Source organism: Macrotis lagotis, chromosome X (assembly GCF_037893015.1).
Source record: "Macrotis lagotis isolate mMagLag1 chromosome X, bilby.v1.9.chrom.fasta, whole genome shotgun sequence".
Taxonomy (NCBI): Eukaryota; Metazoa; Chordata; class Mammalia; order Peramelemorphia; family Peramelidae; genus Macrotis; species Macrotis lagotis.
This window is the reverse complement of record NC_133666.1, coordinates 647800520-647827862: the sequence shown is the minus strand read 5'-3', so window position 1 is coordinate 647827862 and position 27343 is coordinate 647800520. Positions and strand designations below refer to the sequence as shown.

Below are 27343 nucleotides of genomic sequence, written 5' to 3'. Positions count from 1 at the left end.
TAATAATAATCATGCTAATTAAGATCTGTCAGAAAATAACTTTAGGGCCAATTATAATTTTCTTTAAGTACTGTGTGGTTTGTAACCCCCTTAAATAAATTTCAGAGATTTCTTAAGGTTTGAAGAGAAAAAGTCTTTATTCAATTCTCAAGAAGTGGACCTCTACTGAACCATATAGATGGGAGACTAAGGCAATGAGACATGAACAACAGGAACAATATATATATGGTTCCTAACACAATGCCCCCCACTAACCCATCCTCATTAGTTAAGAATATAATCTTCACAATCTAGGTGCTTAAGCTAATTTAAAGCAAAGCATGTAATCCAAACAGAGACATGTATCTCCTCCAGCCCTGAGGTCTGGACTCAGTAGATAAGGAACCAGATCAGTTTGCTCTTTACATTCTGGTTTTGATAACATTCACCAAATCTCAGAAGTTGCTTGTCAGGGGAGAAGGGGCAGAAAGAGACATAATCATAACTCAGTTTTTTTCTAATCTATAATATTCTCCTGAAGAAATATCAGACTTGTGGGGTGGCTAGGTGGGGCAGTGGATAGAGCACCCACCCTGGAGTCAGGAGTACCTGGGTTCAAATCTGAACTCAGACACTTAATAATTACCTAGCTGTGTGGCCTTGGGCAAGCCACTTAACCCCATCTGCCTTGCAAAAACCTTAAAAAAAAAAAGCAATATCAGACTTTATCCTATTCAGTACCTCATGGGTATATTAAAATTTTAATAATCAGTATTTAATAATTTAATAATAATAAATTTAATAATCAGTAAAACCCTGTCAGTCAATCAGATCAGAATATAAAAAATTAAAAGTTAGGAAGAGAAAAATAGAACCCTTTTCTCCTCGAAAAACAACACAATTTTCAGGAAAATCTGTCCTGTAGATCCAATTTGAGAGTTTTTTGGGAAAAAAGTTCTAATTTGAAAAGAGAGATTAAAGAAGAAAGTTGGCCAATGAGAACACAGAGACATAACAACAAACCTGACCATGCAGAGTTGTCCAAGAGCATCACTTGGCTAGCACCACATAGAGAACACAATTTAAAACAAATACCTATAAATCACATAAACTGCGTCAGAGCACCCCGAACCAGAAAGGCCCCCAAACTCTGGGAAAAATTCCATTGCTCTCATACTAAAGGGTCCCTGAAAACACAACATAGACAAAGTCAAGAGAGTGCCAGACAAGCCCATACCATTCTAGGGACTAAATCTCCAGCACCCACCCCTGCTGGAAAACAAAGACAATCACCATCAAAGGTGACAATCCCCAACAAACCAGAGGTAAAATCCAGACAATATTCAATTTTCAAACAAAACAATTGAGCTATAAAAAGAGGCATCTTCACCCCATCCCAAGGCCAGTTTTAAAAACAAGACTGACCATGTAAATTGCTGTCCTTCCCATGTAAAGGCAAAAATGTATTGATTGCTGTAATGGACTGTAGCAGAAGGAGGAATGAGAGATAACCTAGAGTATAGGACTTGGGCAAGGCAGAAGAGGAAGGCAGGACAATAACTGAAAATGGTTTTGTCCAAGATAGCAGAAAGAAAAGTTTTGTGGGGAAGGACTTTTTAATTCCCTTTTTTTGTTGTTGTTCTCCAAAATTTTGCACAAAACAAAAATTTGTTTTTTCTGATGGCAGGAGCTGCTTGTATTTTTGTTTTTCTGACCTTTGGCTTCAGCCTTTCCAATTAAAGCTATTAATTAATTGGCATAATTAAATGTCTGGAATTCCAGGACAATAGAATTTCAGAGTAATTTTAAATTGATCACTAAAGTCTATTGTAACTTGATGGGGGTCAGGGAAATCTTTTTGTAAAGCCTCTAACTCATCTCTGTCCCATGACTTAAATTTATGTTGTGGAATAGTATAAAGCTTAATATCAGATGTAACCTTTCCTCCATCTGTAGGGTATGGTTTAACTTATCTGAGGGTAGGGTTTAATTTATCACCTTAAAAGAACAGACCCCAACAGGGTCAGGATTTGAGCTCTTATCTGGAGCTGGGGCAACCTCATTAAAAACAGAATTTCTTGGGGCAAGAAAAGAAGGAGATTGAATGGAAAGATAGGGAGACAGGACTATTGAATAAAAAGGAGAGGAAGATGAGATGGAAGGATAAAAATGAGAGGAAATAGGATAAGAAATATTAGGGTGGGAATAAGCACAAATAAAAGGAGGAGATGAAATAGGAACACAAGAAGTAGAAATTGAGGGATTAATATTGGGGGATGAGAAGGAGATGAAATAAAAGAGGAAGAATTAGAGATTGGAGGATAAAGAAAAGAGGTTACAGAGGGATTAGAATGAGGGGAGATAGAAGGAGGACATGAGACAGAAAAGGGGAAGGGATTGGAGAACAAAGAGAAGAGTAATGGAGGGATAAGAAGATGAAACAAAATAGGAAAGGGAAGAAACTGAAGAACAAAGAGAAGAGGGAATACTACTGGGATGATGATGAGGGGAGATAGAGGGAAGAGAAAAAAGAGGGATTAGAACAAGGAGAGGAAAAAAGAATTAGAGTGAGGGAAATTAGAAGGACAATGAAGAGAAGAAGAATGAGAGAGAGGAGAAGGAAAAGGAGCAGGATGACTTTTAGCAGGAGGAATAGGAAAAGAGGCAGAAGTTTCCTTAGGATTAGGGAGGGTAGGAGAGAGAGGAATAGATAACATTGGGGTTTTAATAGGATTTAGATTATAACCCAGATTTGCAAAAGTTTGGGTCCCCCCAAATCAGAGTCTTTATTAGGTAAAGAAATCAACAAATAAGGAGGAGGAGGAATAGTAGCTGAAAAAGGAAAATGAGCTAAAGCTTTTGGGGAGGGGAGAAGAATGAGTTTTGAAGACACAAATGGTGAAGCTGAGTAAAAAGAGCCAACCTTTCAGAGGGAGGAGAAAATATTCTCTTTAAGTCTTAAGTGAAGAAATTTGAACTCTATGTTCTCTGTGTAGCATCTCACTATACCAATGATAGAAACATTCCCATTCCTTATTAGAAGTCTTAGTTTTTAGAGTTAATTTTGTTTTAACATAGTTCAGTATAGATCTTTCAAAAGATACCCGTCTTGACAAACATAATTTAGGATCTTCACTTGTTAGTTTACACCAACACTGGCAAAATGCATGGTCATTAGCATCATAATGCTTGGTCATAGAAAAAGCAGGTATTCTCTCTGCTGCATCTCTGATCCCACGATCAAATACAACAACCAATTAAATAGCAATAATCATACATAAAAGCAAAACACCAAAAGACACAAGACATTAAACAAAAACCATATAATAGAAACTAGACATATGACAGGGTTGCTCGACAAATTCTTTGCACTAGATCAAAGAAAAGTGCTAGCTCTAACCATTAGACCACTTCACCAAAGAATGCCACATTTAAATCTAGGAATAAGTCCTTGGCACCCACCTAGCTACTTAAAACCAAAACAATTTTCACCAACCTTTGAGAATTCTCAAAATCAAAAGTAACCTCCCAAAGAAACTTCAACTTCAAAAAAAAACCCCAACAAATAAAAAACAATAGTTCAGACTAGAGCAGTTTGAAAAGTCAAGAAACCTCACCATTGGACATGACCAATCAGTCAAGTTCAAAATCATCTTAGTTTTCTAGGAATCCCTCTTTGTGGTGTTGCCCTGAGGAAAAGTCTGTTTTCTTTCAAGTCACTTATCTAGATCCAAACAAGGACACCATTAATGTTAACCTAAAATTAAGAACCTTAAAACATAGGGTTAAAATAACATAACAGCAACAACAATATAAAAATAGATTAGACATGAAATTTTATTTTTTGGGCTTTACCAAATCATTTTAGGTGGTGGAGACCATTTAAAAATGCTATCCCTAAAGCCTGGAGGTATTTGCATTAACTGATGCCCAGTGAGATGAGCAGAACCAGAAAAAAAGCTGTATACCCTAACAGCAACATGGGTGTGATGTTCAACCTTGATGGACTTGCTCGTTCCATCAGTGCAACCATCAGGGACAATTTGGGGCTGTCTGCAAAGGAGAATACCATCTGTATCCAGAGAAAGAACCGTGGAGTTTGAATAAAGTTCAAGGACTATTCCCTTTAATTTAGGAAAAAAAACCCAGATATCTTATTGTCTGATCTTGTTACCTTTTATACTTTTTTTTCTTCCTTAAGGATATGATTTCTCTCTCATCACACTTAATCTGGATCAATGTACAACATGGAAACAAATTAAAGACTGACAGATTGCTTTCCGTGGGGGGGAGGGAGGGAAGTAAGATTGGAGGAAAAATTGTAAAACTCAAAATCTTTAATAAAAGAAAAAAAAATGCTGTCCCTAAGCTGGAGATCAGAAAATTTGTACAGCAACAAGATGAGGGGAACAGAATACACAAAACAAGCATAGACAAAACCTTAAACTTACCTGGAGACCATTCTATTATTTGATATGAGAACTATCCTTCTATAATGATATTTTTCCTGAGGGAGGGAACCTTTTTTTTTTTAAGTACTAACAGGCTAGGGAGAATATTTGTTTTTCAAGATTAGGAGAGCCTGACAAAATCTGCTTTTAAATTATAAAGGATGCAACTCTTTTTTGTTTGTTTCTTTGTTTTGCAAGGCAATGGGGCTAAGTGACTTGCCTGAGATCTCACAGCTAGGTAATTAATAAGTGTCTGGGGCAGAATTTGAAGTCAGGTTCTCCTGACTCCAGGGCCCAAGCTCTCTCCACTGCCCCACCTAGCTGTCTCTCCTAAAGGTTGCAATGCTTTTCTGGATTAAGGAGGGCAGGACTAATGTTCCTGTCAAAGTCTAAGGAAGACCTATTCCATTCCTCACAAACTAGACCTTTGACCAAGAATAGTTATAAAAACTTATACTAAATTATATTTTGGAGGCGGCTAGGTGGCGTAGTGGATAAATCACTGGCCTTGGAGTCAGGAGTACCTGGGTTCAAATTTGGTCTCAGACACTTAATAATTACCTAGCTGTGTGGCCTTGGGCAAGCCACTTAACCCCATTTGCCTTGAAAAAAACCTAAAAAAAATTATATTTTGATACCTTAACTGAGGCCGAGAGAAATAAATAGTTGGTCTTGAAGTCAGGAGGTTCTGGGTTCAAATTTTATCCCTTGTCTCTGGTTGTGTGGTCCTGGGCAAGTCCAGTGAAAGTGATGAGCTACACTGGTAGAGGGAGTACCCCACATTGAGACTGTCCTGTTTTAGGAGATCACAGAATTGAAAGGGACCTAAGAAGTCTTCTGGTTCAATCCCTTCATTTTAATTTTTCCATTCAAATTTTTTATCCTTGGGAAAGTTATTCCAAATAATATCATTTAAAATACATATTTCCCTCAGGAAGCTTTATGAAATATTAGGTTTTTAGGAATACAAACTACCAAAATCTTGAAACTCACTTGCAAATTATTTAAATATTAATTACAAAACTTCACCCTGCTATGGAGCCTTTTCTTCAGTCTAAATATAGTCTCCTCTGTAGGAGATCACGAAAATTCAGTTCAATTAGCATTATTAACTGCAATAAAATAAACCTGAAATTAGTAATTAGAACCATTTGCAACCTGGCCTAGATAGACTGTCAAAAAAAGTGCCCTCTGTACTTCACTTTTACCTATTTCATTCACCTGACTTAAGAATGTGTACAAAAAAAGTTTCTCCATGTTTAAAGTGCATATATATATATATATATATATATATATATAGTCATTGGATAGAGCACCAGCCCTGGAGTCAAGAGGACCTGAGTTCAAATCCGACCTCAGACACTTAATAATTGCCTGTGTGCCCTTGGGCAAGCCACTTAACCCCATTGCCTTGCAAAAATAAAAAAAATGCATACGGTCAAGATCAGGTTAATTTAGATTTATTTACAAGTTGCAAGGTAGGAAGCAAGACAAACTCATACAAGTGTTGGCTTCCGGCCCCTCTCCCCGCCAGTTTGGGGCAGGGATGACTTTTCATTCATTTCATCCCAGGAGAGAAGCCACGCAGTCCCCGCCCAAGACACCACGTGGACGCAGGAGGGACTCCACTTCCCTCCCCCCTCCTTCCTTCCAGAAAGGCCCCGCCCCCGTCACGAGAGCAGAGGGAGGCCGGCGGGGCGGGGACTCGGATTGGCTGCGACAGGTTTCCTGGGAATTGTAGTCCGGCTCGGCCACCGTAAGCCCGCGCCCGCTCCCGCGAAACCACGACTCCCGTGGTGCCCCGCGGCCTCGGAGGAGCGAGCTGGTGAGGGGCGGGGGAGGAGGAGTGGAGGCAGCTGGCGAGCCGCGCCGCCTGTTGCTAAGCCTGGAAGGCAGCTCCGTGCTCGGGCCGCGCTCAGGTAAGACCGAGGAAGGCCTGTGTCCGGCGGGCGGTGGCCGGGGCGTCGGCTCCCGGCGGGCCCCAGGTTGGGCTCCGGGACGGGGCCACGCCCCCTCCGCCTCTCCCCCGGCCCCTCCCGGGCCTGGGCCTGGGGCCCGGCCTGGGAGGCGGGGAGGGGCTGGGGAAGCCGGGGAAGGATTCGGGGCGAAGGGGAGGGGAAGAGGAAATGGGGAAAGTGGAATGGGGGAGGGGAGAGGCGGAGCCAAGCCCCTCCCGGGCGGCAGGTGGGCCAGCCGGGCACACAGGTGGCCAGCCGAGGAGGGCGCCCTGTGCTTTGCTTCCTTTGCCATCTCTTCTGGGTCTTCCTTTCTCCCCTGACCAGCTTCCCCAGGGATGCCCGCCTGAGCGCTCCTCCAGCCTGCTCTGGTGCAGGAATTACTGTTCAGGTACAGGTAACTTCTGAGAAGCACCTGAATGCCCTTATCTCCTAGTGGAGACACGGAAGAATGAATGAAAGAGACATTTACAACGGAGCGCCTTGATACCCGGCAAGCTAAAGAACCCCACGTTCTAATGGCAGATGGTGGTGGTTGTTGTTTCAGCCCCTTCCAGGCCCAATTTCAGCTTTTCTTGCTGGAGAGGTTTGCCGTGTCCTTCTCCAGCTCATTTTACAGATGAGGAAACTGAGGCAAACAGGTGAAGTGACTTGCCCAAGGTCACAGAGCTAGTAAGTTTCTGAGATTAGATTTGAACCCAGGTCTCCTGGCTGTTCCTGGGTAGAGAGCACAAATATAATTAGGAACTGATAGTATTATCTAATTAGATCCTTCTACAGATCCTCGAGATAAAGTGGTTTTAAAGGAATGCAAATGTACCTGCAGAGTCTGTATGATCCAAGGACTCTTGGTGTGGACCTGGGACTGAGAATCCCATGTGGAGGCCCGGCCTGAATAGAGGAAGAATATAGATAGAGGACAACTAAGCTTGTACTGACCCAAGTCAGAGACAGGGCTCAGACCCTACAAAGGTCTCCTTTCTGGACCCAGAGATCTCAAGCCAAGCCGGGATAGCAATTGTGGTCTTTCCTATAAACTATAAAAGTGCTACGTGAGTAAAAGGGCTGGGTTTTTCCTGTGTAAGCTTTTTTCTTTTTAAATTTTGGGTTAGTGAGATGATGACAGACACAAGTGGCTGGTTCAGTAGGTGGTTTTCTTACCAAGTTTGACCTAATTGGAACACTTATTCAGGGTGTTGTTTGTATTCTTCTGACTTGTCTTCCTCTAGGTCTGCAGTTGTGTTCCTAGTATCCCCTGACACAGGACATGGGGGGTGAGGGTGGGGGCTGCTTCCACCACAGAAGCTGTTTTCATAGGTGGAAGGCACCTTGAACTGGAAGTCAGATGGAGGTTCTTTAGACTATTCATTGGGGGAGGCCAAAAGAACAGGGTAAAGCAAGTGCAAATGATGTCTGTCTGAATAAAGAATTCCCCCAGGAGCCCAAAAGGGGATGGGGGAAGGGGAGTACTGCACTTTTTGGTCCCCCAACATTTTCAGTTTACCCACAGGAAACTGTTTGGATGAGGAGATTGCCTGTAGGACTCCTAGGATGTTTGTTGTTTTTAAACTTCAGGGATGAAGTTAACGTTCTGCTAGAGACAAATAAGGGTGTTTTTGTGTGTTGAGTTGGAGACAGTGGCTGCTTTCATGGAGCCTAGGGCCCAGTTTTGTATACCAGGAATCATGTGGGAGGGAATCTATCTGCTCTAGAGGAACTTGGATTTCAGACCTAGTCCAAGTGGCAGTAGCTAATTTTCTCCTTTCTCTGGCTGTGGAGGCAGTATGAAAGAGTGGGTAGAGGGCTGGAGCTAGGAAGGTATGAGTTATCTAGGGGATATGATAAAATAGGCAAAATACTTTGCAGTTTGAGCCCTAAGACTCCCCAGTGAGGCAGGTGCTATTATCCCTATTTTACAGATGAAGAAACTGAGGCTAGTGAAGGACCATGGTGAGATACACATTCAGATCTTTCTGACTCAAGTCCAGTATCCTGTCCACAGTATCTCACAGCCATATGGAATGACTTGTCTTTCTAATATTTCCATCAGCTTGCAAAGTATAGAAGTGATACAACCAATGATGAGGGGAAAATCAGAAGCACCTAACTGAGTTCATCTCTTAACTTCTAATACCATTCTAAGTAGTTAGTGGCAGTAGAAACCAATTGGAAGAGGTGAATTTTTCACTTGATAGGAGAAACTTCCTAAAAATTAAAAGCCTCTATGAGAGGAATGAACTACTTTGCTAGAGGTGACTGAAGCTGAATGTTGGCCTAGTCAGGTAACCTTTCAAGGCCTTGATTTCCTCTTCTTTAAAAATTTTAACACTCAAATGAATGGATTGGATGGTATGATCTTCAGGCACCTTTGTAGTTTCCAATCCTAGGGTCCTCTTTTTTTTTTTTTTAAGATTTTTGCAAGGCAAACCGGGTTCAGTGGCTTGCCCAAGGCCACACTGCTAGGTAATTATTAAGTGTCTGAGGCTGGATTTGAACTCAGGTACTCCTGACTCCAGGGCCGGTGCTCTATCTACTGTACCACCTAGCTGCCCTGTGTTGTCCTCTTAAATTCTTTTTACTGAGGTTTTTATTTTGAAAAATCTTATTATTTTTATCTCTTCCTTTTGTTTTTTGGTTTGTTTTTGCAGCAGCTGTTGGGTGGCTCCGTGGAGAGAGCACTGGGCCTGGAGTTAGGAAGACTTGAGTTCAAATCACTTATTCATTTATTAACTGTGTGACCCTGGGGAATCAACTTAATCTCTGTTTCTCTCAGTTTCTTGACCTGTTAAATAGGTATCATAATAGCACCTATCTCAGATTGCATGGCATAATTAAGTTATTTGTCCAGTGTTTGGCACCCAGGAGATGCTCCATAAAGGCTTATTCCTTTCTCTCCTTTCCTTTTACATTTATTTCTGAATCTGCCCTCTCCTTGAGCCATCCCTAGTAAGAAAGACTGAAAAATTAATAGGGAGAAGAGTCAGCTGCCATGCTCCATGCCCATCATCCCTCAGCTCCTCCAGGGCTTCTGGTGGCCTTGTGCTATTTGTCACTGAAGGTTTTCAGAGGGCTGAAAAACCTCTGGTGTGTGGAATTCTCTTTTTAGGAATAGATCAGACTTGATTTAAATGGATTTTTAGAGAGACCACAGAGAGCATTAGCTACCTGCTCTTAGGACCCTTCCTACTGTGAGAGGCTGCAAAGCTTTAGAAGTCATTCATTGGGAAAATATGTTGTCTTTAGTCTTTGGAGTTCCAGTTGGGTTGAGACCCCTCAAGCTTCCCAACATCTCATTCAGATTCCTTCCCTTTCAGGGCCCTACATCCCTCTCCTTGGCTTCCCTCCAGCCCCCTCCATGTCAGCTGCACTCAGCTATGCTCCCTGAACATGCTCTTTGACTCTGCTGTCTCTGCCTTTGGCCATGTTAGTCTGTAGGCCACTCCTTTTTAGCTGCTGCCTTCCTTCTGAGGTTGTGAAGCCCACCTTGAAATCCTTTTCTTAGCTCAATTCCCTCAAGGCTGTTTCCCTTAATGAACTCGGATGCTTCCCCTCTGCTAATGATTTCCTATTGATCCAGTCCATTGCTCATTTTGATTTGTTTGTATAATGGGTGCTCTAGATGTGAGGCAGTCAGAATTAAGTGACTTGCCCAAGGTCTCACAGCTAGTAAGAGTCAAGTGTCTGAGACCGGCTTAGAACTCCTGTCCTTCTGACTCCAAAGCCAGTGCTTTACACACTGTGCCACCCAGATGCCCTCCTCTGCAATTTATAGCCTTAAGAAAGTTGTTTGGGTGTGTGTCAGATACCAATTAAAATAACCTCTTCAGACCAAAACCAATTTGCATCTTCTTCCTCTGGCCCATTAGATCAGATAGCCTGCCATATCTAATTCCATTATTTCTTCCCTGATACAGCACAGTCTGATTATTTAAATAAATGATTAAATATAGATCAAATATAGTGATTTCAGATCTACAAATTAATGAATTAATTTTATCAACTGGTACCAGTTTTTGTTGTTTTTTTAAGAAATGTGTTTGTGAGCAAATTTTCCTCAAAATGATCAATTATCATAGTACTATGCAGTAGTTTGTGATGGTCATAAAACTTTGCTCAAGGGGTGAGATTTCCATAAATTTGCAGATTTCCATTGCTTAATAGTGCCTTGAGGCTTCCTTTCTCATAAGGAATTCAGAGGAAGAAGGCCTTCAGAGGGCACCTCATCCTACCCCTTCCTGGAAAAGAATTGACTATTTTGCTATTTTGTCTCTCTGTATAACCTAAGAGGTTGATTATTCAGCCTTTGTTGGACTATTCCCAACAAGAGGAGCATACACTGCCACTTACTGCCGCCCCTTGCCCTTTTCTGTAATTAGGAATTACATATTAGGAAAATTTTCTCAGCATCAAATTTAATTTTGCCTCTTTGCAACTTTCTTCCATAATTCCTGTCCTTCCCTTGGCTCAAGCCAAAGAAATTAATGTCACATTCACAGGACAATGTTTGAGATGCTTATAGGCATCTAGGGCTGGTGCTCTATCTACTGCACCACCTAGCAGCCCTGTGTTGTCCTCTTAAATTCTTTTTACTGAGGTTTTTATTTTGAAAAATCTTATTATTTTTATCTCTTCCTTTTGTTTTTTGGTTTGTTTTTGCAGCAGCTGTTGGGTGACTCCTTGGAGAGAGCACTAGGCCTGGAGTTAGGAAGACTTGAGTTCAAATCACTTATTCATTTATTAACTGTATAGGCAACTGTTGTATTCTCCCTGAGTTTTCTCAATTCCATTTGAAACATCCTTTGTTTCTTCAAGCAATTTTTATGTGATAGGGGTGCAGACCCCTTTTCTATCCTAGCTGCTCTTTTCTGTCTAGCTGATCAACCCCACCCTTTGCTGTTCACATATGATCTGATCAATATATAGGAAGGGGGAAGTGTTTCCTCTTTAATGAGGCCCAAGATGGCCTTGACTCCTTATGGCTACTAGACTACACAGACAACTCATGCTGCTGCACTTTGCCTATCACCCCAAACCACCAGGTCTTTACCTTGCAAACTGCTCTCTGATCTTCTCTCTTACATTTTATATATGAGTAGTCAGACTTTCTGAGGCCACATCTGAGTCTTTACATTTGTCCCTGTGAAATTGGATCTTTTTCAATCTGACTTCAGGTTCTAGTTAACCTAGGTCATCCTGGATCTTGTCTTGGTCATTACACAAGTCCCAGAGTGCAGCTCTGTTGTCAGCAGACTTGACATGCTTGTTACCTTACCTAGAACAGGGGTTCTTTGCCTTTTGGGTGTCCTGGGTCCCTTTGGAAGTCAACTTGGGGAACCAAAGGACCCTTTAAAGAATAAGGTTTATAAAATATAGAGAATTACAAAGGAAACCAATTCTGTTGAAACAGTCATAAAAAAAAAAAACACAACCCCTAGGTGAAGAACCCCTGAAAATCATTAATTAAAAATGTTGTACAGCCTAGATTCAAACAGCGTATCTTTGGTACCTGGTCTGCTTTGAAGTTGACAGGAAGTCATTAGTGATTTTTCTTTGGATATAGCCAGTTTAGAATCCTTCTAATTGTACTATTTCATTTAACTTACACCTCTTCATCTTGTTCACACATGTAGCACCAGAGACTTTTATCATGTTTTATTTAAATCTCAACTATATACCTCATTACCCCTGAGCTACCAATTTAGCAACCCTATCAAAAAAGGAAATACAACTAACCTAGCATGACCTGTTCTTAGTGGAGCCATGCTGCCTCTTTTTGCTGTTTGCTTCCTTTTTTTTATTTTTAGATGGAAAATTTACCAACCCTCTAAAAAGAGACTCTAGAATTTTTGCCAGGAATTAAGCTTAAGATTGCTGACCTAAACCTTACAGTTCTATTTTTCCCCCTTTTTGTAAAAATTGTGCCCTTCTCCAACCCAGTGGTACCTCTTTATTCTCTTCCATGTTTCTAAGATCACTGGCATTAGTTCAGCCATCACACCTGCCAATTCTGTCAGGGACCAGAATGCATTCATCATTTTGATTTGAACTCAACAACAGACAAGATTGAGGGACTTTCTTAGAACCTCCTCATTTATTTGAGTATCAGTTCCCTATTAGTCATTTTGATCCAGAGTTTATTCCCATTGGCAGAGAAATCATATCCAAAATAAGAATTGAGCATCCTTGCCTTCTGTCACTTGTTTTTATTGTTATTGTCCCATCAGCAATCCTCTCCCTGCCTTGGGACTTTCTATTTTGTAAAGCTGAAAAAACCATTTTCTGTTGCCCTCATTTTCTTACTAGCACTAGCTCATTCTGAGTTTTGTCACTACTAACATTCTAAAATACCACTTCACATTTTTTATCCTTACCTGCCCGTGATTGGTGGGGGGACTAGAATTTGATTGTATTATTTTTTTAAAAAATTGATCTACTATGTTGGATCACAAATTTAGAGCTGGAAAGGACATTGTAGGTCACTGAGACCAATCCCCTTATTTTCCAGATGAAGTAACTGAGGCCCAGAAAGATTGAGTTGCCAGGGTCACATAGCTAAAAAATAATTGAGGTGTGATTTGAATCCAGTCTTCCTGACTCTGAAGTCCAGTGTCACATCCATCATTCTCTGCCTCATAGGAAGACTGAACATATCAAGAAAACATCCCAAGGACCTGGGCTGTGGCTTGTTTCTTTGTCTTGCTTCCCTCACTGCATTGTAAACTGGGCTTGACAGCTTGTAGCACGAGCTGGGAAAATGACAGAGAAGTGATGGGGTGAAGAGTGGGGTGGGGTTTGCATCTGCCAGCCAGTTGCCTTTTCTCAACTGTATGGAGCCTCAGAGTTGGCAGCTGACAGCTGGTAGAGGCCCTCCTTCCTGTTCCTAGGACAGCTGCCCACACTTATTCTGCTAATCCCTTCCACCAGTACTAGTCAGCATTCTGCCTGTGGAAAAAAATAGAAAGGAGTTAGCACTTTGGCAAGTCTTTGTGAAAACATGGGGCTGCCCTCCAATGCTGTGCCAGAAGTAGTCAGAGGACCAGGCAACTGAAAAATTAAGTTTCCTACCTATTGAGGAGCTTTCTATTACTTTCCTCTCTACTTGTCCTTCAATTTAAGTAGTGGTGATGACCATCCACTAACATTCAGTACTTTAGGCTCCCTTTACAGACAGTTCTGTGAGTCTTACAAGTACTGATATCCCTTTTCCCATTATACAGATGGAAAAGCTGAGTCCCAGGGATTCTATGAGTGACTTATCCAAAATCATATCACAAAAGCCCCGGGTCTTCTGACTTTTTTTTTTAAGGTTTTTGCAAGGCAAATGGGGTTAAGTGGCTTGCCCAAGGCCACACAGCTAGGCAATTATTAAGTGTCTGAGACAGGATTTGAACCCAGGTATTCCTGACTCCAAGGCTAGTGCTTTATCCACTACGCCACCTAGCCGTCCCTCTTCTGACTCTTGACTAATGCACCAGACTACTTTTAATTATTATAATAACTGCTTTCATTTATTTAGTACTGGGGTTCCTAATCTCAGCCTACTTTTCCAGAATTATTGATTTCCTTTGTAATCCTCTGTATTTTACTTGATGCATTTTTAAAACATGATTCTGAGAAGGGCTTTGTAGGCTTCACAAGACTGAATGCCAGAGGGGTCCAGGACATGAAAAGATGGAGAAGGCCTACTTTAGCCATATAATATTGACGAGTCTGGGGAAGCTCAGTTGTAGTATTCACCCTGTTTTCCAGAGGAGCTCAGTGGTTAGGGATGTGAGATTAGGACTGTCACAAGAAGATGAAAGTTTGAACTCAGTGATAGGCCATCAAGTGGATTTTGTTCCATGAGACTGGGTGAGAGAACCACAGGCAAACTGATTTTTCATAGAATTACGGGATCAAGGATTGAAGAGGTTGGTAGTAATGAAAACAGTGTTTGAAGAGTGGTACATGTATTAAGAAAGGTCTTGGGGTGGCTAAGTGGCACAGTGCCGGTTCTGGAGTCAGGAGGAACTGAGTTCAAATCCAACCTCAGACACTTAATTGCCTTGCTGTATGACTTCGGGCAAGTTACTTAATCCCATTGCCTTCAATAAATAAATTTTTTTTAAAAAAAAGTCTTGTAGGGATTTAACACAGTTTAGCCCGGGACCCATCAACCATAACAATCAGCTAATCCCATTCAGAATGGAGTACATCCAGAGCCCAGAGGTTGGTTGAAGAGCTCTGAGGAGAGCCTTATCCAGTGAGGAACAAGGCAGTTTCCCCTCTAGAGTTGCCATGATTTAGTGATGGACTTGAGGTAAGAACAGCTGGAACTTTTCCCTAGAGGTTCTAGGGTCTAATCGGGTTACCCAGCCAAGTGTGAAGGAGCTAAGAACATCACTTCCTGCAGCTCCTTCTGAAGAGAGTGAAGGAGACTCAGGATCCACTGGGGTCCCCTGGCCCTGGCAGATCAAGGTTCATAAAAGTCTGTAGCAAATGAATCTGGGATTCATTAAGAAGAGTAAATGTAAAAAAATAAAAAAATAAAAAAAGAAGAGTAAATGTTATAATAAAGTAATAAGTAAAGTGTTGCTATGTGTCTCATTTGGACAGCATGCTACTCCTGGAGTTGGAAGGCCTAGGTTTAAATATGTCCCCAAACACTGGAACCCTGGGCAAGTCAATTCACCCTGTGTGCCTCTGAGCTGGAGAAAAAAATGACAAATCATTCTAGGGTCTTTGTGAAGGAAACCCCAAATATGATTACAGAAAGTAAAGGCTGAATCAGCTGAACATTTTTGTCCTTCATTTTCTTTTTTTTTCTTTTCTTTTTTGTTTTTAGTTTTTTGCAAGGCAATGGGGTTAAGTGGCTTGCCCAAGGCCACACAGCTAGATAATTATTGTGTCTGGATTTGAACTCAGGTACCCCTGACTCCAGGGCAGGTACTCTATCCACTACACCACCTAGCTGCCTCCTGTCCTTCATTTTCAAAGAAGACTATGACATCAGGGAGGTGATCCCACAACAAGCAGTGAAGTGGATTTGAATGGGGTGGACTGTGTTGAGTCCACAGCCTTACCTTCTTCTCCAGAGCTGCCTGGGTCCAGTGACTAGATATGGATCAGGATGACCCTGGATGGGAGGCAGTGACTTGCCCAAGGTCATGCAGATAGTGTTAAGTGTCAAGTGTCTGAGACCATATTCAAACTCCTGCCCTCCTGACTCCCAGGGTCAGTGCTCTATCCACTGAACCACCTAGCTACCTGGTGTGGCACAGCAATTCCCAAAAAGAACTTGTAAAGCAATCTACCTACTAGACATGATGGAAGCAAACACTTTTATAAGGAAAAGAGTCTGCACTTTTGAGAAGGAGAAATAGGCTGTAGTAATCCTCAACATGCTAGCATTGATAAAATGTGTTATGGGTTGCCAAATGCTGTATATCTATTATCTGATCTTCCCGATATTCCTGGGAAGCAGGTACTGCTATTTGCCCTATTTTATAGATGACGAAACTGAGACATGGTATAATTAATTGACTTTTCTAGTATCACACAAGTAATAGCTGCTTATGTAGGACTACTTATCCCTAACTGCATTTGAAAGGATACATGATAAAATAATGGCAGGAACATGGAGTAATGAAAATCAATCAGGTGCCAGGTGCCAGACATGCTATTATGTTCTAGGAACACATACAATTAAATAATTCCTGTTCGCATGGAATTTAAATTCTAATGAGAGATAACATATATGTTACAAATCTATAAATCAAATATAAAGAGGATACCTATATGAAGTCACTGAATTCAGACAGTTTGAGATGGAAGGCAGTGGCAGATGAGGGAACAGGAAAGGGCTTTCAGATCCAGGGAAAAGAGATTGAGTTTTATGTCTGAAGAGCAGAGAAAGGACTAGTCTGACCAGATCCCAGAGTACATGAAGTAATGTCAGTGAGGCTGAGAGAATAAGTTGGGGTCATGTTGTGAAGGACTTAAGTTAAGCAGAGGAATTTGAACAAATGGCTAAATTGACTTTTTTTTAAGGGTTTTTTTTTTGGTTTTTTGCAAGGCAAATGGGGTTAAGTGGCTTGCCCACAGCCACACAGGTAGGTGTGTCTGAGACCAGATTTGAACTCAGGTCCTCCTGACTCCAGGGCTGGTGCTTTATCCACTGCACCACCTAACCACCCCTAAATTGACTTTTATTAGTATCTCTTGTATTTACATTGCCTCCATTTCCTTCTGGAGGCAACCAGGGTTAAGTGAGTCACCCACATAGTGTCAGTTGTTTGAAACTGGATTTGAACTCATGTCCTCCTGACTTCAGGACTAGTACACAAACAACTCTTTTAAAAGGAGAAAGAAAATGAGTAAAACTAATCGATGTATTAAAGTGGTTATAACATTACTGCCTTATTTTATCTTTAATGTTTTTTAATTGATATCCTTTATTTTTGCATCACCTTGCAAAAATTTCTCTTTCCTCTCCTACCTGGCAAACATTCCCTTATAACAGAATAAGAAAGAGAAAAAGGGCTCCTCAAAATGAACTCATTAACTGGATGATAGTATATAGAGTATTCTGCTCCCATAGTTTCTCACCTCTCCAGTGAAGGGCTTGAGGTACATTTTCTCATCTCTTTTGGACCAAGCTTGGTTATTAGCATTGGGCAGGGTTCAGTTTAGAATTTTTGGTTCTTTCTATTTATATTGTAATCACAATATATGGAGGTCTCTCTTCAGACTACTCTATATTCTCCATGTTCTTCATTTCTTTTGATGCAATAATATTCCATTTTAATAAAGTACAGAATATGTTTAGTCATTCCTTAGTTGACGGGGCATTTACTTTGTTGCCAGTCCTTTGCTGCCACAAAAAGGGCACTCTACATAGTCTAGTCTATATGAAATCTTTTTTTTTTTCCCTATCAGTATTTACCTAGCAGTAGAACCCCTGGGTGAGAGACTTTGGATATTTTAGTTACTTTTCCTAGAGTGATTCCAGTCATTTCATAGCTCTACTAAAAGAAATAATCACTAAACACAGGATAGTATTCTGGGACCATTTGTAGTGGCTTAATCTTTCCTGGCTCAGCTGTTAAAATATAGCTCCTGCCATTCCTATGTTGGGACCAGTGGCAGGGTGTGAACTTAGTTGAGATTGTGCTCCTGCAGCTCCAAAGAGGTTAAGGGTTAAGGTGACAGTTTGCATAAAAGAATTGTTAGCATTGTTCTTTCATTTTCTCCTGGAACACTAAGAAAGACTCCATCTGGAGTAGAATAAATAATGTGCCTCCCTTGGAGAATTAGATCTCTGCCTAACAAGCTTATATTGGGGGTGGAGCAGAGTCTAAAGGCAGGTTGGTCAGAATTGGCCCATTAGGAACTGGTAAAGGGGGTTGGTGCTCTCTGATGATCTCTTGCTTTCCCAGCTGTGCTAGTAAGGAGTCGGCTGGAAAATTGTCAACATGAGCAGAGTGGTTTCCTCCTGGGTTCACTGAGGAAAGTGCTTTAGAAAAAACAAGATTTCTTCACCTTTTTTATGCCTTGGACCATTTTTGACAGCCAAGCTGGTGAAGCCAGTGGATCCTTTTTCAAGATTATGTTTCTAAATAATGGAAGAAAGTGCTAAGTTTCAGTGAGATGTTAATGAAAAATGATATTTTTTTCCCCTCCCTGTGTCTATAGCCTCCTTGAAATCTATTTATGGTCTTAGGGTATAAGTATTAAAGAGCTGCTTATTAAGTCTTCATAATATGGATCATTTTTCTCAATGGGTAGAAGAGAGACTCTGAGGTAGTATGTCTTGATGGGAAAATATTTGAGTCCCTAAGGGCAGGGAGGGTAGGGCCTTCTGAGATTTAGGTTCTGAGGGCATTCACTCAGTTTGCTGTTGATCAGAGAATCCTTAAAGCATATGGAAAAGGAACCCCTCTTTACCCTGGAGACTTGTTTTGTAGATTCGTTTCTTAGTTGGTGTATTCCTTTGACTGCCATTCCTTTGGTTTTGAGGCATTCTTTTTTCTTAGTCTGTTTTTTAAGGCTGTGGTCAGCAGCTGCTACCCATCAACAGTCCTGTCATTGGTACAGCTGGTGAGGTGAGCTCTTCCAACCTGTTGGGAGGAGACCCTGAACAAAAGCAGAACCCCCCCCCCCCCCTTTCTTTCTCTGGCATTATTGACTGGATCACTATCACTACAAGAGTTTGTTCCTTATTATAGATTCCTCTTTAAGTGATCTAAATTGTTGACAGAACACTTGTCTTTCCTTTAATTATAATTATTATTTCCCCCTCAATCCATTTTTCTGGGATAGACTATTGGCATAATGTCAAGCTACTTCTCTCAGTCTCCAGCAAAGGCTTGGCCTTCCTTTGGCCTTTCTGCCTCCTCTGCAATGAGCTGTGTGACCTTGAGGGACAGACAGCTCATTAAAGTTGTTCCATATCTACCTGGGTGGAATTTTAACAGTGGTTAATTCAGTTTTCCAAGTTTTTCTTTTAGACTAGAAATTCTTAGTCATGTCATGAAGATCCACCTAGGCAGGGGGCACAAATGACAGTCAGATTCCCATTAGGGTCTAGGAGTGGTTGGAGAAGGCCATGGGTCAGTGGTTGTTTGGTGATCTGGTCTTGTTAAGAAGGGCATCAGGAACCTGCGCCCTGTGAGAGTCCTATAGAATCCCCTGTAATCTCTTCCCAAACATGGGTCTGGGTTAGTAGAGAGTAAAGGAAAGGTCAGACTTCCCCAGGACTCACTGTTCAGAGTACCCTGGCCTTGGTCCTGCAGGACTTCATGTATTGATGCATTTCTGGACAGTCCTGCCCTTTGTCTGGTCCACAGTGAACACTGAAATGATTGATAGAGCTTAAACAAGCCATTGGTCAGCCAGCAGGTACTTTGTTGGGAGCTTGCAGTCTACGTGGGGGAACCTGGTGTACAAAATGTTTCTATATAGATGTACAGAAAAGAGATGAGGTTTCGTGGTGGGAGGGAGGCGCTGTCCCAGTGTGATGGGAGCAGGGAGAATGTGGGATCAAGAGAAGGGAGGAAGGAATTTTGAGATTTGGAGAGACAGAACTGAGGAGGAATAGCATGCCAGGCACAGGAGAGAGCCAGGGAAAAGGTGTGGGAAGAAGTGGGATGGTAGTGTGTGTGGGGGAAGAGGAGAAGATTGGGGCCAGGTTGTATTTATATTTGATTCTAGAGGCAATGGGGTAGGCACTGGAGTTTATTCAGGAAGAATATAACTAGATCAGACTTGTATTTTAGGAGACTCTCTTTAGTGATGTGTGGAGGATGGATTAGATTGGGAAAGAGAACTGAGACAGGGACACCTACATGAGTTATTGCAGGAGTACAGACAGGACGTGACGATGATGGATAAACAGCCTCAATGAAGGCAGTGACGGTTTGTGAAGGTATTGTAGAAATGATGGCCACCTGGATATGGGTGGGGGGGGGGGAGAAGAATGAAGAGTTGAGGGGAACATCTAATATATGAACTTGGATGACAGGAAGGTGGTAGGACAGGGGTGGGTTGTAGGGAACATATGAAGAACTGTCTTGAATTTGAGTTTGAGATGCCCACAAGATATCTGAGTGTGGGACATAACAGTACAGGGAACACATGGCCTGATTTTCATTTGGGGCTGATCCTGTGCAACACAGAAGCTAGTGTAGACATTCACAGGTGCATCTCTAAATAAGTTTGCCACTTGGATTGTTGGACAATTAGATGCCAGGAGCATCTTGAGAAGCTAACCCAGTGGGTGCAACTCTAAAAACTGGTCTCAGAATCTCCCAAGATCTATTACCTTTTGTTGAAACCAGGGGCTAAGCGGGAACCAATCCTGGGAAGGTCATATTTTCCAGTAGGAGTTGATTTGAGTCATGGCCCTACAAGTAGTGGTGCGTGTGCATGGAAGGCCAGGTTTTTAATCAGTCTGCATTAAGCAGGGGTGGGGATGGGGTGTATCTACACATGTATACATTGGGAGGATTGTCTAGACCTTTCCAAAAACTGGGACTGCCAGGAATCACTGAACTAGTCTAGGCTCAACCTTCATTGAAGCCCAGAGATGATAAAGGATGTGCCTCAGCTCACCCAGGCAGTAGTAACCAATGAAGCCAGCATTTGATCATAGATTTTCAGGCTCTAAAAGTCTGGCCTGGATGGGCAGAAGTCACCTAGTCAGTCTAATGCATGATTATCTTCTAGACCTTGGAATTAATATTTATTTCTAAATAAAACTAAATTGAATAAATAAAATCATATATACTACTTAAAAAGTACTTGTCAGACATGCTTGGTTTGTTAGCTTTGCTGTGGTGATCTGCAACCATTTAGATATGGAATGTTACCCCCTGGAAAGGGCTATGCCTTAACTATTCCATGAAACTCTAAGGGGTTTTATCCAATAATTTTAATACTAATGATAGTTTCCCCTCTGAGAAATGAAATTATGAAAAGTATGACTTTTTTTCATTGGAAAATAAGCTTTTCCTTCCTAGTGTTTTCCAGTTCTGAGAGTATTCCAATTGTTTCCCTCTTCCCACCCCTTAGACAAATATTTGTGGGTTTTATCTTTCTCTTTTGATCCCTCACACATTCAGAGACCACATAACTACTTGTCCATGTAAATGCATTTACTCTTCTAAGATAGTAGTAGCAGTTGGTTTTGTAGCATGCTTCTGGGATAGCATGGGTTGCTGTTATCCATGAAATGGCGCTGGATCTGATGGAAGAAGACCTGCTCCAGTTTGTTGAACCAATTCTTTGTGGAGGATATCTGAGAGAATATGGACTCTTAATGATGACTCAGGATGAGGTGGGTGGAGCTTTGTTTGTAGTGTTGGAGGGAATACTCCCATTGGTGAGATCACTGTTGAACTTAGGAGGAACAATTTTTTGTATTTTTATAAGGCATTGGTTTTCTTTGTTTTTTTTTTTTTTATTTAATTTAAGCAATGGATTAAGTGACTTGCTCAAGGTCATACAGTTAGGCAATTATTAAGCAACTGAGGTCTGATTTGAACTCAGATACTCCTGACTCCAGGGCCAGTGCTCTATCTACTGCCCCACCTAGCTGCCCCAAGGCATTGGTTTTCCAGTTAGCTTTCAGACTTTGTATCCCTTTGCTTTTCCAACTTCAGTTGGAGTGAAGAAGGGAGGTGGAGAGCCGTTTTGAGAAGTGATGTTCACACCCAGGGGTGAGAACAGAAATAATGACTTAAATGTAGAAACTCTTTTCAACATGTGTACTTGGTGAGCAGTGAATTTCAGTAACTATAATCTTTCCTTTTATCTAGTGTTAAATATAGTGACTTAGTCTAAAAACAGTTGATTCACTCCACAGGGGTAATTATTATCATTCCAGTAAATGAATATTGACTTGGAGTATTTCCAGGTCCTTACTGACTAATTGGAATATGAGAAACCTACAGCTGAAAAAAGATGTGTCCATGAATCATCTATTCCAGTCATTTGTCATGAAGTCCAACAACTAAGGGCTTACCAACCTAACCTTGGCAGCTAGGTAGTTAATCGGTTTATGGAAAAAATTGCTTCTAAAATTCCTTTTGGGAAAAAATGAGAATTGTTGATGAAACTGGGACTATTTAACTTGGATAAGAGATGACCTGATTGCAGCCTCATAGTTTTGAAGGGCTGTTCTTCTAAGCATAAGATAGTGTGTTTTAGAGCAGGGGTCTTGCAGAGAGACAAATAGATGCTCACTCAATAGAAGAAATTCTAGGCAATCAGAGCTCTCCTCACAAGAAGTCTTCAAGTCTGTGTCCAGAAAGACTAGAGGAAATGATGTCTATCTACCTTCCCTTGACATAGGATGCTGATTCATGCTCTGCTGTGAAGCAACTGGACACCCGTTCCCCAAGTTATATCCCTTCCAGTTCCATACTGCATCAGGGGCTTGTTTCCTCCTCATGGGACATTTCTGCATCTCAGAACCTTCACCTGCTTGGAACTTTGCTACTGTATTTACCCACAGATACAATGAAGGAGGAACAGTGCAGTCTGGAGATTGAGTGCTGAATTTAGGGAGAGATTGTGTTTGAATCCTGACTCTGCCACTTTTATGGCTGTGCATGACCATAGACAAAATGTTTCATCTCAACCTCAGTTTCTTCTTTAAAAATGGGGATGTTTGGGTCAGCTGGGTGGCACAATGGATAAAGCACCATTCTTGGAATGAGGAGGACCTGAGTTCAAATCCGGTCTCAGACACTTAATAATGACCTAGCTGTGTGATCTTGAGCAAGTCACTTAGCACCATTGCCTTGCAAAAACCAAAAAAAAAGGAAAAAAATGGAAATGTTGATGCTTTCTCTCCTTAACTCACAGTTAGCTTTGTAAACTTGAAATTGTGAATCATTATGATAGCAGGAGATCAGAATGGGAACCAAGGACAGGCAGTTGCTTAAAAGAAATAGGTTTTAATAAGATTTTAATACACATACTAGAGAAACTTTGTAATTTATAATATCATATTGCATATGTTGGTGCAAAGATTTGCTGTCATGGAAAGTGTCTCCTGGGTCAGAAAATTGAGACTTTTGATAATGGCCATGTCACCCTAAAACAGTCAATCACCTGGAATCAGTTTGCTCATCTGTAAAATGGAGCTAATATATTCAGCACCATCTACTTCATAGGATTCTTGGTGATGAAAGCTCCAGGGGTACTTTCTGTTGTTATTGTGCCAGGGCCACTTAAAACTCCCCTTGGAGTGGGCAGCTCCCCTAGTACCATCTCCTCAGGAAAGTTTCAGACCTCAGTCTTTGATTTCTTATACTTTCCAACCTCATTAATTGTTTGTTTCATCCATCAAACACATAATCAGATTTTCTGGAAGCAAAAAGCTGTGAACACTGGGAGAAACTTCTACACCTAGAGTTGCCTAAGTGAGACCCAAACACAAATAATAATATAACACTTACTGTGTGACCCTAAGCAAGTCACTTCACCCTGTTTGCTTCAGTTTCTTCCCTATAAAATGAGCTGGAGAAGAAAATGGTGAACCAATCCAGTATGTCTGCCAAGAAAACACCAAATGAGGTTACTGTTGGACACAACTGAAACACTCAGCAACAATAACACCACAATGAAAATATTAGAGAGGAGTAAAATGAGCTGAATGACGTCTAGAGGGGTCGGTTCCTTTTCCCTTGTTATAGGCCTGATGCCCCCAGTGCAGTGCATTGAAGTGAAGCACAGGAGGAGGACCTGTGTTCAAATCCTCCTTCTACCTAGTCCTGCATGGGCACCCTTATTCATTTCACTCTCCTTTTCTTCTTTCGAATTTTACCCATCAGCATCTAGAATCTTTCCAGGCCTCTTCCTGGGATTTGGGGAATCCCTCAATCTAGAGTAGGCCTTCTCCTACTTGCTTCTGCCATGGAGCCCTCAGGCAGTTGGCCCCCTGTACTATTTTTTTTTTTTTAGGTTTTTGCAAGGCAAACGGGGTTAATTGGCTTACCCAAGGCCACACAGCTAGGTAATTATTAAGCGTCTGAGACAGAATTTGAACACAGGTACTCCTGACTCCAGGGCTGGTGCTTTATCCACTGTGCCACCTAGCCGCCCAGCCCCCTGTACTATTGGCAGAGCATTTTAAAGGTTTGCAAAATGCTGAGCAAATAGGATCTCCTTTTCTCTTCACAACAACGTTGGGAGGAAGGCAGTCGTTGTCCCCACTTTACTGAAGCGGGCAGCAGTGAAGCGACTTGCCCAGGGTCTCCCAGCTAGTCAGTATCTGAGACTGGATTTGATCTCAGGTCTTCCTGACTCCCAGACTCAGCCCACTATAGCACTACCTAGCTGCATAAAGTACTGTTTTTAATGCATAAAATAAAATGCATAGATTGCAAAGGAAACCAATTATATTGAAATAGATGAATACTTAAAAACACTTCAAATTAAGAACTAGTGTAGATTCTGCACTGGTTGACCAAACCAGATCTCTTATGGTCAGCTGTCAGTTTGAGCACTGTCAGTTTACTCAACTGTAGAGAAGTGCTCAGCTGTAGAATATTGTTGAAAAGAGAAAGAGGATCTGGGAGATGCAGAAGTTGGCCATCATGGTAGGAATTGAAGGTTCCAACACCCAGATCATAGGGTTTTAATTGCTCAGTTCTGTTTATCTTCAGTCATGCAGAGACAAAGGAAAACTCTACCCTGGAGTTATTTTTGTCATGGACCTGTCATAGCCAGCTGCTCTGCTTTGCATAGAGCAGAAAGGTATTTTGTATGGGTGTGTTTAACCACTCCTCTAAAGTTTTGTCCCCAAAGGATACCTTCTTTAATTGAGGTGTCACTAAACATCTATGGTTGCTTATCAGACTAGGCCCAACTCTGATCTGGTGAAAGAGACCAGGGGCATGGTAGGATGATCAAGATTTTAGTTCTGCCTTATCTCTGTGACCCTGGGCAGAATAACTTTGTTTCTCTGGGACTCAGTTTCCTCATCTATAAATTGAGGGAGTGGACTACATCAGAGATGCCTAACTCTTGGGGATCATGCCCCTTTAGCAAGTGTAGTGAAGCCAAAGGACCTCTTCTCAGGAAATTAAATGGTTTTAAATGAATAAAATTATAAAAGAAGCTAATTATTAGTTTCTAAGTAGTGCAGTGGATAAAGCTTTGGGCCTGGTGTCAGGAAGATATGAGTCCAAATCTGGTCTCTGATACTTAACTGACTCTAACCCTCAGTGCCTTCCCACTCCAACTGTCTCCAACCCTAATCCAAAATTCACCTCCTGACTCTAATCCACCTCCCACCTGCTAAATGACCCTGGGCAAGTCACTTAACCTTTATCTAGTTCCATTTTCTTAAATGAAAAATGGAATTAATAATAGCACCTACCACACAAGGTTGTGAGGATCATGAGATGATTTATAAAGTGATCTGCATAAGCCTGGCATGTAATGATGCTTGTTTCCTTCTTAAATTGAAATAGTTATTAAAATATTTTATGGGGCAGCTAGGTGGCGCAGTGTATAGAGCACCTTTCCTGGAATCAGGAGGAGGTGAGTTAAAATCCAACCTCAGACACTGAATAATTACCTAGTTGTGTGACCTTGGACAAGTCACTTAACTCCATTGCCTTGCAAAAACCAAAAAATTTTTTTTTAAAAAAACAAAGTCCCCCACTCCCCACTACATTGATCTCTCAAGTCCCTTCCCCTCTCTATTTTTCTCATTTTTGTTTTATTAAATGTTGAGTGATGGTTGGTGATCACAAATTAGGGAGGCAATGAGCACTGTGGGTTACTCGCCTGTAGAGAAGTGCTCAGCTGTAGAATATTGTTGAAAAGTGAGAAAGAAGATCTGGGAGAGGAGAATTTGGCTGTCACGGTAGAGGAATTGAAGGTTTCAGCTGCAGAAGACTATCCAGAATAAGGTATTTTAGACTGGTTAGTTAAGAATTTGTACCAAAATTGCAGCTGTTTATTAAAATCACCTCCAGCATCAATGTCATGGGTTTCATTTTGTGTGAAAATAACACTTTCTTTCCCCTTACCTTGCCCCCGTCTCTTGATAACATGAACAACTCATTTGAGTCTTGTTCAGGCTTGTAATGATAAAATCAAGGAGTTTGGTGGAAATGAGAAAGTAGCAATAGTGATCTGTTTTTCTCTCTGTCCTCTGAGAGTCTTTATGTTCATTTGGGGGATGGGAGAGACCCTGAGTTGTTTCCATATTTTTGGAACAAAGCCAGTTGACGAGAGTAATACCATTCAGTGTCTTCATCCTGGGGCTCTTGGGAAATGGTTTCCCCACTGTTTGGGTTCTTACCTATCATTCTGATGCAAGCAGGGCAATCATTCTTAATTCATAGGCTGGTTCATGTGGGGCAGGGTGAGAAGAACTCAGGGTTTTTGTCATTTGAGGCCTCAGGTTAATTTCTCACTCTGTTCCTTATTATTGGTATGACTTGATAGGGGCACAATTTTCTCCTCTGTGATAGGGCATTGGTCTAAAAGTTCTCTGAGCAGCTCCCTTCAGCTCTAAATCCTATGATCCCTGAAACTTGCTTGAGTCAAACATCTTTGTTTCAGGTTCCTCATGGATCCAATGAGAAGGTTAGCCATTTCACAAAGCCTACCTACCCACCAGAGGGGCAGTCATAAGTCTGAGTATCACTTACTGCCCTGGCCAGGTGTGCCCAGCTTGCCCACAGCTGCCTTCTGTCTGCAAGCCTGCTCTTGGGAAATTAGCATCCGTTAGATTCAGTGACAAGTTGTGAGGCTGTCAGACTACTTCCTGCACTATAAACTGGAACCATTATGTGCATCAATATTGCTAATTGATTTTGGTGCCATCTTAAGCTTTACAAAGTATGCATATGGGCTTTGGTGACTCTGAGATAGAATGTGTGAGGTAGGCCAGCATGGAAGGAAATCCTGGAATGCTCATGGGGTGAGTTGGTGAGGAGGTTCTTTTAAGGCTGAAAGGTCTTTGCTTTTCTTTTTTTCAATTAATATATTTTGCTTCTAAATTATTTTCATTTCCAGATATATCCTTTTACTCCTTTTCACCCAGTCTTTTATGATAAAAAAGAAGGGAAAGAAAACAGTTCATTACCTCAACTGAATCTCACCAGGTGTCCCATACCCTTGATTGCTCATGTCTGCAAAGAAGGAAGTGAGGTAACATTTTCCTCTCAGTTCCTTTTCATAACTTCTTGACTCCTTCTTTCCCTCAGGAATTCTTGATTCTGCTAAGGCCAGAAAAAAATCACTTATAAATTAACAGTGCTCATCCTCATCTTTGGTAATATATCTTAACCATCCTTCAAGGCCTAGCTCAAGAGTCTAGAGGCCTGGCTTTATATTTAGTCCTTGATGTATTTTAGTTCAGTGACTGGGGAGGGGAAGGCTATTTTGCCTCTTCCATGTGGCTTCACCCCCCTGAAATAGGATGTAGGCACAGATTACCATATGGTTGTAGAC

At 41.4% G+C, this 27343-nt stretch overlaps 2 protein-coding genes across 4 annotated transcripts in view; both read left to right on the top strand.

Moving 5' to 3' along the window:
* Positions 1-6267: 6267 nt before the first annotated feature.
* SCAMP4 (secretory carrier membrane protein 4) overlaps positions 6268-27343 on the top strand; it is an 83702-nt gene continuing 62626 nt past the window's right edge. For 2 of the 3 annotated variants that reach the window (XM_074204666.1, XM_074204664.1), the window contains exon 1: positions 6268-6349. The gene's annotated coding sequence lies outside the window, so the exon portion shown is untranslated. Of the gene's footprint in view, positions 6350-6641; positions 7438-27343 lie in introns of those variants that run through there. The other variant, XM_074204665.1, reaches the window with a different exon arrangement.
* Positions 6268-27343, top strand: part of ADAT3 (adenosine deaminase tRNA specific 3) — a 34877-nt gene continuing 13801 nt past the window's right edge. Inside the window, exon 1 of the mRNA XM_074204663.1 lies at positions 6268-6349. The gene's annotated coding sequence lies outside the window, so the exon portion shown is untranslated. The remainder of the gene's footprint in view (positions 6350-27343) is intronic.